This window comes from Myodes glareolus, chromosome 23 (assembly GCF_982192425.1).
Source record: "Myodes glareolus chromosome 23, mMyoGla1.1, whole genome shotgun sequence".
Lineage (NCBI taxonomy): Eukaryota > Metazoa > Chordata > Mammalia > Rodentia > Cricetidae > Myodes > Myodes glareolus.
This window is the reverse complement of record NC_142048.1, coordinates 8,992,799-9,007,096: the sequence shown is the minus strand read 5'-3', so window position 1 is coordinate 9,007,096 and position 14,298 is coordinate 8,992,799. Positions and strand designations below refer to the sequence as shown.

Below are 14,298 nucleotides of genomic sequence, written 5' to 3'. Positions count from 1 at the left end.
TAACTTTCCCTTTAAAAATGGTTATCGACTGTAGCTAGCTTCTAGGCTAGGGATGGGGCTGTGTGTTCTGAGATCAGAGCGATCCCATCTGGTGCAGACTCTGGCAGTCCCTGTGCATGCTACCAGTTCCTGTGAATTCACATGTGTTTCGGTTGTGTGGTGTTTATAAGGCCTGGTGTTCTGGCTGTTCTCCACCCCTTGGCTCTTACACTTTTTCTTCCTCCTCTTCCACAGGACTTCCTGAGCCCTGAGGGGAGGGATTTGATAAGTCATCCCACTTATGGCTGCATATTGTCCAGTTGTGTGGGTCTCAGTAGTTGTTTTCAATTATGGATGAGCAAGGCACTGATCTATGAAAATAGCAGAAGGTCCTGAGAAGTCATTTTTTTGCTCCGTTTCCTTAGCCTGACGGCACATTTGTTTCCTTCTCCAGGCCCATCTAGTCTCAGGTTCTTGGCTACCTTAACATTGTCATGTATGGATTCCATCTAATATAATGGGCCGTCAATCAAATCATATCTTCATTAGTTACTGCCACAATCTTTGTAACAATTTTGCACCAGTGTTCCTTGCCATCAAGTAATACTTGCAGATGAAACAGTTTGTAGCTGAGTTGATATTTGTCTTCCTCCTTTGATGGAGTGCAGAGTACCTTTCTGGACCATGAACATTATTTGTCTATAGGGGTGTAGACTCTCTGTAGGCAGCAGCTGGATTTCTATATGTTCAGTGAGTTGTGTATGTATGATTATCAGCAATGAGGCTTTAGTGGAAGCTTTTAGAGACAATATTCTGGCTTGTATGAGAGTTCCGAAGGGACTCCTTTTTCCAACAACTCAATTAAAGAGATCATGTCTGAAAGGCAAAAAGCCATGCCTTAAGACTACTACCCCAGCACCAGCTGTCACTCATTTTGTTGATCTTGGTCATTCTTACAGATGTAAGATGAATTTCAAAGTAGTCATTTCCCTAATGACTAAAGATGCTGAACATTTCTTTAAGTGTTTCACAGACGTTAGAGTTTCCTCTACTGAGAATTCTTTTTAAATTAGTACCCAGTTTTTAATTGGCTTGTTTTCTTTATGTCCAGTTTCTTGAGTTCTTTATATATTTTGGATATGAGCTCTTCTCAGATGAATAATTAGTAAAAAAATCTCCCATTCTGTACTCTGTTGTTTTATCTGGGTGATAGTGTCCTTCAACATACATAAGCCTTTAAAGTTCATGAAGCATCATTTGGAAATTGTTGATCTTCAATTTGCTGATTTATGTTCTGTTCTGGAAGCTGTCTTCTGTGCCAATGAGTTAAAAACTCTTCCCCCTTTCTGTTCAATATCATATTCTATGGATTCAGCCTTCTGTTGAAAACCTTGATATATTTGGCATTGAGTTACCTCCAGCCATTCAGTTTGATTAGTACCATTTGTTGAAGATGTTGTCTTTTTCCAGTGTGTATTAATAGCTTCTTTATTAAAAATTAGGCTTCCATAGGAATATAGAATTATCTGCATCTTCAATTCTGTTCTATTAATCATATCTGGTTTTGTACCAAATAGATGCTGTTTTTATGTCTCTTGTAGTACAGTTGGACTAGAGATGGTGATGTCTCTAGCAATTATTTTATTATTCATGGGCGTTTTGCCTATCCTTGGTTTTATTATTTTTAATATGAAGCTGAAAAGTTTTGTTCTTTCAAATCTGTGAAGAATTACGTTAGAAATTTTATGGAGATTGCTTTTGGTAGGATGGCCATATTAACCACATTAATCCCACTGATCTTTGAATATCAAAGATCTTTCTATCCTCTGATATCATTTTCAATTTCTTTAATATATTAAAGTATTTATATTAGATATTTGTGGAGGCAGAAATTAGCCAGTGACCTGGACCAGAGCAGGCTTGAGACAGTGAACTCCACAGAAGCAGAAACAGATCTAAACTGGCAACCTAGGCCAGAGCAGACCTGAGGCAATGGACTCCACAACTGCAGGACTGAGCCAGTGACCTGGGCCAGAGCAGGCCTGAGACAACAAATTCCACAGGAGTAGGACTGAGACAGCAATCTAGACCAGAGTAGGCCTGAGGCAATGAACTCCACAGGAGCAGGACTGAGCCAGCTACCTGGGCCAGAGCAGGCCTGGGATGGTGAACTCCATGTGTGCAGGAATAGATCCAGACCAGGGACATTTGCAGAAGCAGGACTGAGCCAGTGACCTGAGCCAGAACACACCTGATACAGCAAAATCCACAGGAGAAGATAGAGGGAGCAACTGCTGAGTGAGTGGGCCAGAGTCAGAGACTGCTGCTCTTGCAGGCATTAATCTGAGACCTTCAAGAAAGTAAGCCTGAACCAGGACCCTTATGGGTCTAGGTGTGAGTATGGGACCTCCAAGGAACTAGGGCTGAACCAGGATCTCCAGAGACCTTTGCAGTTCCAACCCCAAGAAAGGGACTTCTGCAGGAGTGGATCCAGAGCAGGGACATTTATAGAAACAGGTCTGAGCCAACAACCTAAACCAAAACAGGCCTGAGACAACAAACCTCATGGGAGCCATGCATATTCCAGGAATGCTGAGTGACCTCCAGGAACACAGAGTGACCAAAGGGGTGACTAGATCCATGGCACTGACTATACCACGAGAAATCTGAGCCTTGGATCTACTGGCACCTAGAAAATTAATCACCAGAGTTACAGACAGCCCCAACCACAGCAATTGGAGGAAAAGATGAGTAGACAAGGTAAGAACACATGTAACACAACAAAGAGCTACATGACACCAGTAAAACCTAGAGACCTTACAACAGTAAGTCTTGAACAACCAAATATGGATGATGCAGAAGAAAATGACTTAAAAATAACTTCAGGAGAATGTTTGAGACCCTTAAAGAGGAAATGAGAAATTCCCTCAAAGAAATGGAGGAAAAGACCAACAAAATATTGAAAGACATCAGCAAATCACTTAAAGAAAAACAAGAAAAAACAATAAAATATATGAAAGAAACAATAAAATATATGAAAGAAACTATCTAAGACTTGAAAACTGAAATAGAGACAATAAAGAAAGCAAAAGCTGAGGGAATTATAGAAACAGAAATCATGAGAAAATGATCAGGAAGCACAAATGCAAACATAAACAGCAGAATAAAAGAGATGGGAGAATCTCCGGTGCCAAAAAAAACAATAGAGAAAAAAGACTCATCAGTCAAAGAAAACATTAAATCTAACAAAAGCTTAAACCAAAATATCCAGGATATATGGGACACTATGAAAAGACTAAACCTAAGTATAATAGGTATAGAAGAGGAAGTTCAACTCAAAAGCTCAGAAAATATATCTAACAAAATTATAGAAGAAAACTCTCCCAACCTAAAGGAAGCCGTGTCTATGAAGATACAAGAAGCATGCAGAACACCAAATAAACTGGACCCAAAAAAGTCCTCTCACCTCTCATAATGATCAAAACACAAAACATACAGAACAGAGAAAGAATATTAAGAGCTGCAAAAGCAAAAGGCCAAATAACATATAGAGGAAGACTTATCAGAATAACACCTGACTTCTTAATGGAAACAGTGAAAACCAAAAGGTTCTGGTCAAGCGTTACACAGACATTCAGAGATCCACAGATGCCAGGCAAGACTACTATACTCAACAAATCTTTCAATCACCATAGAAGGACAAAACAAGATATTCCATGACAAAACTAAATTTCACCAATACCTAGCCACTAATCCTGTCCTACACAAAGTACTAATGCAAAACTCCAACCCAAGGAAGTTGGCTATGTCAACAAAAAGACAGATAATTGATGATCTCACAGCAGCAAATCCCAAAGAAGGGAAAAACACACAAATGAACATCACCAACAACGAAAACTAAATTAACAGGAGATAGCAATCACAGGTCATTAGTATTTCTTAATATAAATGGATTTGTCTCACCTATAAAAAGACCCAGGAAAACAGATTAGATACGAAAACAGAATCCATCCTTCTGCTGCATACAAGAAACACACCTCATCCTCCAAGACAGATATTGCCTCAGAGGAAAAAGTTTGAGAAAAAATATTCCAATCAAATGGACCTAAGAATCAAGCTGATGTAGCTATCATAATATCTAAAAAATAGACTTCAAACTAAAATCAATCAAAGGATACAAGAAAGGACATTTCATATTAGCCACAAGAAAAATCCATCAAGAGCCAGTCTCAATGCTGAACATCTATGCCACAAATGCAAGGACACCCTCATATGTAAAAGAATCACACATTAAACTCCACACACTAATAGTGCAAGACTTCAACACTCCCCTCTCACCACTGTACAGGTCAGTTAGACAAAAAAATGAATAGAGAAATAAGGGAACTGACAGAAGTTATGACTAAAATGTATTTTATAGACAAATATAAAATATTCCATCCAAGCATAAAAGAATATACTTTCTTCTCGGTACCTCATAACCTTCTCAAAAATTGACCACATACTCAGTAACAAAACAAATGCAAAAAAAAATGGGAAAACCCAATGTACCTTATCATTGATTTAAAACTAGAAGTCAACAGCAACACTAATTCCAGAAAACCCACAAACACCTGGAAACAATGCTTCCTGAAGCATAAATGGGTCAAGGAAGAAATAAAAAGAGAAATTAAAGACTTCCAAAATTAAATGAAAATGACTTCACAAAATACCCAAATTTATGGGACATAATAAAAGCAGTGTTAAGAGGAAAGTTCATAACACTAAATGCCTACATAAAGAAGCAGGAAAAATTCCACACTAGTGAAATTAATGGAAATTTGAAAACTTTAGAAGCAAACTCACCTAATAGAACTAGATGGCAGGAAATAATCAAATTGAGAACTGAAATCAACAAAATAGAAGCAAAAAAAACCAATACAAGCAATCAATGAGACAAAGAGTTGGTTCTTCAAGAAAAATCAACAAAATAGAAAAAACCTTTATCCAAACTAAGCAAAAGGCAGAGAGAGAATATCCAAATTAACAAAATCAGAAATGAAAAGGGGAACATCATAACAGACATGGAGGAAACACAGAGAATCATCAGGATATATTTTGAAAATCTGTATTCCAACAAATTGGAAAACTTAAAGGAAATGGATAACTTTCTGAATAAATATCACTTACCAAAATTAAATCAAGACCAGATAATCAAATTAAACAGACCTATAACTGCTGAAGAAATAGAAACAGTCATCAAATGTCTCCCAACTAAAAAAAGCCCAGGACCAGATAGTTTCAACTCAGAATTCTACAAGATTTTCAAAGAACTAATACCAATACTTTTTAAATTGTTCCACACTATAGAAACAGAAGGAATATTGCCAAACTATTTTTATGAGGCTGCAATTATCCTGATACCAAAACCACATAAAGGCATTTCTAAGAAAGATAATTACAGAACAATCTCACTCATGAACATTGATGCAAACATACTGAATAAAATACTGGCAAATCGAATCCAAGCACACATCAGAACCATCATCCACCATGACCAAGTAGGTTTCATCCTAGAGATGCAGGTATAGTTCTACATATGAAAATCTGAGAATATAATTCACTATATAAATAAACTGAAAAAAAAAACCCACAAGATCATTTCATTAGATGATGAAAAAGCATTTGATAAAATACAACATCCCTTCATGATAAAGGTCTTGAAGAAATCAGGGATTCAAAGAACATACCTAAACGTAATAAAGACAGTATACAAGAAGGCAACAGCCAACATCAACTAAATGGAAAGAAACTCAGAACAATCCTACTGAAATCAGAAACAAGGCAAGTTTGTCTACTCTGTCGATATCTCTTTAGTATAGTTCTTGAAGTCCTAGATAAAGCAATAAGACAACAAAAGGAGATAAAGGGGATACAAATTGGAAAAGAAGTCAAACTTTATTTGCTAAAGATATGATCATTCACATAAACAACCCCCAAAAAAATCTACCAAGGAACTTCTACAACTCATAAACACTTTCAGTAATGTAGCAAGATACACGATTAACTCAACAAAATCAGTAGCCCTACTATACACTGAGGATAAATAGGCTGGGGAAGAAATCAGAGAAATATCACCCACCACAATAGCTACAAATAGCATAAAATATCTCAGAGTAACTCTAACCAAACAAATGGAAGACTTGTATGACAAGAGCTTTATTGAAGAAATTGAAGAAGACACCAGAAAGTGGAAGGATCTCCCATGCTCTTGGATAGGTAGAATTAATATAGTAAAAATGACAACCTTACCAAAAGCAATCAACAGATTCAATGCAATACCCATCAAAATACCAGCAAAATTCTTCACAGACCTCAGAAGAATGGTATTCAATTTCATATGAAAAATCAAAAAGACAGACAGGAGGACCAATGGAACTGAATTGAAGACCCAGATATTAATCCACACACTTTCAAACACCTGATTTTTTGACAAAGAAGCAAAAAAAATATCAAATGGAAAAAAGAAAGACTATTTAACAAATGTTGCTGGCATAACTCAATACCAACATGTAGAAGAATGAAAATAAATCCAGATCTATCACTATGCACAAGACTCAAGTCCAAATGGATAAAAGATTTCAACATATAGCCAGCCATGCTGAACCTCATAGAAGAGAATGTGGGAAGTACACTTGAAGGCATTGGCACAGGAGACCACTTCCTAAATATGACCCCAGTAGCAAAGACACTGAGAGCAACAATAAATACATGGGACCTCCTAAAATTGAAAAGCTTCTGTAAAGAAAACGACATGATCAATAAGACAAAACAACTGCCTACATGATGGAAAAAGATCTTCACCAATTCAATATCAGATACAGGTCTGATCTCCAAAATATACAAAGAACTCAAGAAATTGGTCATCAAAAGAACTAATAATCTAATTTTTAAAAAATGGAGTACAGACCTAAACAGAGAACTCTGAACAGAAGAGTCTAAACTGGCTGAAATACAGTTAAGGAAATGTTCAACATCCTTTGTCATCAGAGAAATGCAAATCAAAACAACTCTGATCTTCCGATCTGTAAGAATGGCCAGCTCAAAAACACTGATGACAACTTATCCTGGAGAGGTTGTGGGGTAAAGGGAACACTCCATTGCTGGTGGGAATGTAAGCTGGTACAGTCTCTTTGGATGTCAGAGTGGAGACTTGTCAGAATTGGGAAAGAACTTTCCTCAAGACCCAGAAATACCTCTTTGGGGTACATATCTAAAGAATGTTCAACCATGCCACAAGGACATGTGCTCAACAATGTTCATAGCAGCATTGTTTGTCATAGCCAGAACCTGGAAACAACCTAAATGGCCCTCAACCAATGAATGGATAAGGAAAATGTGGCACATTTACATAATGGAGTACTACACAGCAGAAAAAAAAATAATGACACCTTGAATTTTCCAGGAAAATGGATGGAGCTGGAAAACATCATTATGTGATTATGTGTGAGGTAACCCAGACCCATTATGTGTGAGGTAACCCAGAGCCAGAAAGACAATTATCATATCTACTCACTCATAAGTGGTTTTTAAACATAAAGCAAAGAAAACCAGCTTACAAATCATAACCCCAGAGAACCTAGACAACAACAAGGAAACTAAGAGACACTTACATAGAAATAGAAAAAGACAAGATCTCCTGAGTAAATTGGGAGCATGAGGACCTTGGGAGAGGGTTGAAGGTGGGAGGGGAAAGGCAGGGAGGGGAGCAGAGAAAAATGTAGAGCTCAATAAAAATCAATATATATATTCAAGTCCAGATGGAACAAAGACCTCAACATAAAACCAACCACACTGAACCTGGCAGAAGAAAAAATGGAAAGTAGCCTTCAATGCATGGGCACAGGAGACCACATCCTAAATATAACCCCAGTAACACAAACACTGAGAGCAATAATCAATACATGGGATCTCCTAAAACTGAGAAGCTTTTGTAAACCTGTAGGAGGAGGAGCAGGCCCTTTGTTCCATCCTGCCTGGCTAGCTTACACCCGAAATAATCACACAAAGAAATTGTATTAATTTAATTACTACCTGACCCATTTATATCTAGCCTCTTTTTGACCAACTCTCACATCCTGATCTAACCCCTTTCTACCAGTCTGTGTCACCACGAGGTTGTGGCTGACCTGGAAAGATTCTAACCAACATCAATCTCAAGCAGGAGCTTCATGGTATCTTCCTGAATCTGCTCTTTTTCCCAGCATTTAGTTCTGTCTCCCCACCTACCTAAGTTGCTGCCCTATCAAAAGACAAAGGCAGTTTCTTTATTCAACCAATGAAAGCAACACATAGACAGAAGAACCTCCTACACCATAAAGCAAAGGACATGGTCAACAAGACAAATCAGCAGCCTATAGAATTGACCTATTTTTCATTCAGTAGTGAATCGTTCAGTTTCTATGAGTAAACTTTCTGTCATTTCTTTTGTTGATAATGTTCAGCTTTAATTCCTAATGTCAGGTAGGATACAGATAGGATGTTATTTCAATTTCCTTGTGACCGTTGAGATTTGATTTATATACAAGCATGTGATCAACTTCGGAGAGAGTTCTATGAGCTGTTGAGAAGGTATAGTTTTGGGTGTTTGCGGTTAATTTAAATGTTTTTTTTAAAAAAAAACAAAACAATCTGTTTTCATTTTACCTACTAATCCCAGTTCCCACTCCCTCTCCTCTTCCCATTCTCTTCACCTACTTCCCCAACCCCCCTTCCACTCCTCAGAGAGGGTAAGGCACATTGCTTTGGGGAAGGTCCAAGCCCCCCCCTACCATATTTAGGCTGAACAAGGTACCCATCCAAAGAGAATATGTTTCCAAAAAAAACAGTACATGCAGTAGGAATAAATCCTGGTGCCACTGCCAGGTCCGGAAGTCTGCCCCAGCCATGCAGCTGACAGCCACATTCAGAGAAACTAGTTTGGACCTATGCTGCTTCCTTACCTATCTGACTGGAGTTGGTGAGCTCCCATTATATCTGTTTATAATGTATGTTACCTCCAGCATTTCTCTCTTTACTTGTCTGGATAACCTGACTATTGGTGAGAGTGGTGTACTGAAATCAGTCACTATCACAGTGTGAGGATCAATGCATTATTAAACTGTAGTAGTCTTTTATAAACTTTGGTGCCCTTCTGTTTGCTGTATTGATTTTAAGAATTGCTATGTCCTCTTAGTCCTCTTGGAGGACTTCATCTTTGATGAGTCTCTTGTGTCCTTCCTTATTGCCTCTATTTAGTTTTGGTTTGAAGTCTATTTTGTCAATATTAAAATGGCTATACCAGATTGCTTCTTAGGAAAACTTACTTGGAATAGCTTTTCTTTTTGTCCTTTTACCATGCAGTGATGATTACCCTTGATGTTACGGTATACTTCTTGGATGCAGAAGGGTTGTATTTTTGAATCCATTCTGTTAGTCTGTGCCATTTTTTTCTTCTTTTTTAGTTTGGTTTTTTGAGACAGAGTTTCTCTGTGTAGGTTTGGAGCCTGTCCTGGAACTTGCTCTGTAGTCCAGGCTGGTCTTGAACTCAAACGCACAGAGGTCTGCCTACTTCTTCCTCCCATGTGCTGGGATTAAAAGTGTGTGCCACCACTGCCTGGTCTGTGTCTTTTTATTGGGTGACTAAGAACACTGATGTTGAGAATAATCAAAGAGCAGTGTTTGTTATTTCTTGATATTTTGTTGTTGTGTACCCCCTCCATCTTTTTTATTTGCCAGTCTGTTATTGTTAGTTCCTTGTGTTTTCTTTTATTATAACTAAAGAATGCTATAACTATAAATTCTTCAACACCATCAAAGACTCCAGAAGGATATACTATTACCTAAGTTAACAGGAAGTAACTTCCAAAACTCTAGAATTGACAGAGCTATCTCACTGCCTGGACAGTCACCCAAGTTTCTCTGTACTGTTGAGGCATCCATCTTCAGTCTACAGTCCCATAGTATCCAGCATACTTTTCCTTGAAGCAGGAAATTTCAAAGACATGTCTGCCTATATTGACAGTTTGCCAGCCACTTTCTTCTGTATCCTACAGAATGTCTTGCAGACTTTCATGTAGCAGAAATTCTGAAAGACTGTCTCACTTTAGGCAAGTTTAACAGTCATTTATCTGTGGACCCTGTATGTCCAATTCAGCAGTCCAGGCAGGAACAGTTTTTTGCCCAAATGGCTAGCAAACTCCATTAGGAGCTCTTTGATGCTTATCTTCCTCTTGAATTAGCTTGTGCTGCCAGAAGCACATGTGTCTCATTGTCATTAAAAGTCCTAAGTTATAAAAACATTTTAAATGCTATATTCTGAAGGTCTCTGAAAGATTTGAAGAATACCTATCCATCTGAAGTTCATCTCTGTACATCTAAAAAATCCAACTAACATGACTGCAAACTTGACTATTATAGATGATTATCTATTACTTATATTTCTTAATTATACATTACATCTTTAAATGAGCTATACAAACACAATACCTTAATCCAGAGCAGAAATATAACAAAATTGACCTAAAACTTACATCAATAAACCAAGAGCCATACAAATGCAAATTATTTATATCTATATTATATCCTCCTTTAAATGTAAACAAACATTTATAGACAATATTTGGGAATATTGGCATAGGTTTGTCCATACTACTTCCTGCTGTTTGGAGGCACTGTTAATCAGGTCTTTCATGGTGTATCCTGTGTGCTATGTTCATCTCAGTCAGCAGTTGGGCAAAGTAATTTTTTGAGGGGCATTCAAGGTGATCTTTCAGGGGGTCTTATTCCATCAAATCACACCAGTCTGGAAGCAATCCACAGGTTCTCATCCTCTGTGGAAACAAGAGCAGAACTGCTTTTCCAAAGCAACATATCCTTAGACCCAAATTTGGAAGTCATGATACCTTTATGATATGTATGCTGGTTTAGCTTAGTAGCCCATACAATGAAATGTCATCCTGTACTTCACTCATTCACAGTCAAAAAATTCAAAGATAACACAATAATATACGTGACTCAGACTCTGTGTATTTGTACTCTGTCTCTTTAAAGACTTTTTTTTAAAGCATTTACTTTATTTTATGACTCTTTACACTCTTTCTCTTATCTCTTCCAAGCCTACGTACATTAATCCAACACTATGACTCAACTGGATTTGTCTTTATTGCATATCTGTAATTCTTTACTGTCCAGGAGTGCTTTTTAAATGCTAAGTGCTCCTTAAAACATAACCTGTGGCATTACTAGATTAAATATGGTACTTCCTGCTTCCCCACTCGGTCTACCATGGTAGAGCCACTTGCTCCTCTGAGAACCATGCACACCACCCCAATTTCAGGCACACAGCCAGTCCATGTCATCATTAAGCAAGCTGTAGCAGTCTGCTCACAAACCCCATCCAAATGCTCTGTATTCGTACCTCCTGCCTGAAAGAATCAGAGTTTGCATTAGCATGATTGCCCAGGAAGCCAGCATTTCAAAACAGCATGGCTTTTTTCCTGCTATGACTGAATCAGGAAAACCTCTCTTAAAGGAGCCATGCCTCTGCTTGCTTCTAGCAAAAAGAGCTCATCCAAGAAAATGCTATTAGCAAACCATATTTAACTCTATTCTTTTGTGTCTAGAATTTCTTTGCAAACTTTCTCAGGGTGTACGTGGATTTATTCTGTCATGTTGGCACCAGTCTGTTTGTTCATCCTGGCCACCCAGAACTGAAATAATCACATAGAAACTGTATTAATTATATCACTGCTTAGTCCATTATCTCTAGTTTCTTATTGACTAACTTTTACATATTAATTTAACCCATCTCCATTAATCTGTGCATCACCAAGAGGTCGTGGCCTACCAGAAAATTTTTAGCACATCTATCTCCAGGGGTGGCTCCAAGGTGTCTCTCTCTGACTCTGCCTTCTTTATCCCAGTATTCAGTTGATTTTTCCCAGCCTAGTTCTGTTATTCCCTGCCATAGGCTCAAAGCATCTTTATTCATTAACCAATAAAGGCAACAAATCAACAGAAGAACCTCCCACACCAGATATATGATATTTTCTTAATAAAACAAAATCCAAAATTTACTTGGAAATTTTGTAGATGCCCAGGGAAAACATTTTTGAGAGCTGGCACATATAGCCTTTAGTCTCTGAATGCTAGCTCTAGGGTGTTTCAATATTCCCAAGACAATACATTCACAGATTTTCTTTCTCTAAAAAGTAGAAAATTTAGGATTCTAGTGGAAAAGTAAAGGAGAAAATTAGAGTGCTGTGGGGACATTTTTATGGAATAAAGCAAGCTATTTTTTAAGCAACGAAACAGTTGAGTTGTGTTATCTATCCAGTTACCAAGTGACATGGTGAGGGGATTAAAGGGCCCCTTGTAGTTGATAGAGAGAAAAACATGGAGCTACAAATAGACTTCCATGAGTGCCTGTCACAGACATGAGCAATTTTAATGTCTACATGCTTCCCCATGAGAATTCCAGTTCAGAGCACAGAATCATTAAGAGAAAAATAATTGATTTTAAAGACATCTTGAACTTCTGAGTTATTGTCTGTATTTGGCTGATGTGAGAGCTGGCCTCACTCCCTGGAGTTTACAGAGACTAACAGCATTTTCTCCCAATCTCTTTCCCTGATGGAATATCTAGGCTGGTGTTTTCATTTTAAAGGGCTGTATCTTCATCTAGTGATGATTCTTGACATGTGATAGAGTCTGAGATTTCTCTGTGAAAAAAGTCAGTACAAAATGTAACTCACAAGGTAATTCTATTTTCTGAAATCTGTATGCTACACAACATTTCCTTGCCTCTTGCTTAAATGAAGTCAAACATATTTCTTCATAGAAAATAGGTTGACTTGTGTTTATATATCTTTATAGTCAGGAGAATTCCCTGGGCATGAGAATATAGAGAGTATGTTACAGGACCTTATATTGTATGATCTTGAATGACTGTTAATTTTTATTTCTGATATTATGGGAGAAGACACCCCTAGGATTATAGGTTGTGAGTGTTTATAAAATAGCATAGAAAAGCAAAAAGTTTTAAAGAAAACACATGTGGCAACTAAATGAGAAAAATACTGCTTTCCAATGAATAATAATGCATCAATAAAATTAGAATAAAAATAAGGTAAACTCAGTTATGATACTTGTGTTTCCTAGTTTAATTCTTCATTAAAAACAGATAATGGTTGTTATGTTATTTTTAAGGTCTGAAAAGATTTTACAGGAATATAATTTTTCCATACCCTCTTTCTGTGCTTTGGTGGCTCTGTGTGATATAGATGCCCATCTATTTCTAAGCATTCTGCAGTCTCTTGTTCTCTACACCTTAACCTAATTGAAGTTGTGGGTCTCTGTCCATCAAAATGTACTGCAAAGAAGTGTTTGTTTGACCTTGGTTGTAAGATGCCCTAACCCATGGGTATAAGATAAGACACTAAGAGTCAGTTTAATCCTATGCCCAGGGAACAGAATCATTGTAATGGGTTCTTACATTGGATCTGTAGCCACCCTATCTACAAGTTCTCAGCCCCAATGATGATGCCTGGTATGGGTTTCATCTTGAAGGGTGGGACTTCAATCCAATCATAAAGTTGTTTTCAATTTAAATTTAAACAGCCATATACAACTAGTCATTTCCATGTTTTATGGTAAGGTTTTAGAAAAGGCAAGAATATCTCCTTGAGAGTACCATTTTTCAAAAAATGTTAAATGGACCAACATTTATACAATACTGCCTGTGTACTAGAAGGATACAGCATCTGTCAGCAACTTTTACTGCATTCCCCAAGTGACTCAATACATACCCATGGCTGCTGCCCCTCGGGGGATTCCTGACTCTTTGTGTAACTTTTTTGTAAAGATTCTTCCCTTCCCATTTTTTCTACCATGTTTCTCCCTTTCTTCTCTTTTTCTTGCTTCTTATTGTATTGTCTTATGTTCACTTTTAATTTCCAATTTTCTTTTTTATTTTTACAATGGGAGAAGCCACTCAACTGTTAACCCCATTTTCCAAAGTGCTCTATTCCAAACAGCTGGGTATGAGCTTGTTTGGTTGCACATGAGCATTGAGTAGAGAGAGAGGAACATCCCCTAAGAAGTTGTAACTATAAACCACATCTCATGCATGGCAGTCATAGCAAAACTACTTCAAAGTATGAATCAAATTTAAATTGGCATTGTGTCAGTAATGATCCATTTTCGGTTGGCTATGACTTCTCTAGTAAAGTTATAGCCTGGGCAGCTCAAATCACAGAAATCCACTTATTTACGTTTGGTCTGAGGCTAAATAGTTCAAGA

At 37.5% G+C, this 14,298-nt stretch overlaps 1 protein-coding gene across 5 annotated transcripts in view; it reads left to right on the top strand.

The window, feature by feature from the left end:
* The window catches only part of Marchf1 (membrane associated ring-CH-type finger 1), an 846,936-nt gene that overhangs the window by 561,215 nt on the left and 271,423 nt on the right, over positions 1-14,298 (top strand). The gene's annotated exons all lie outside the window — the stretch shown is intronic.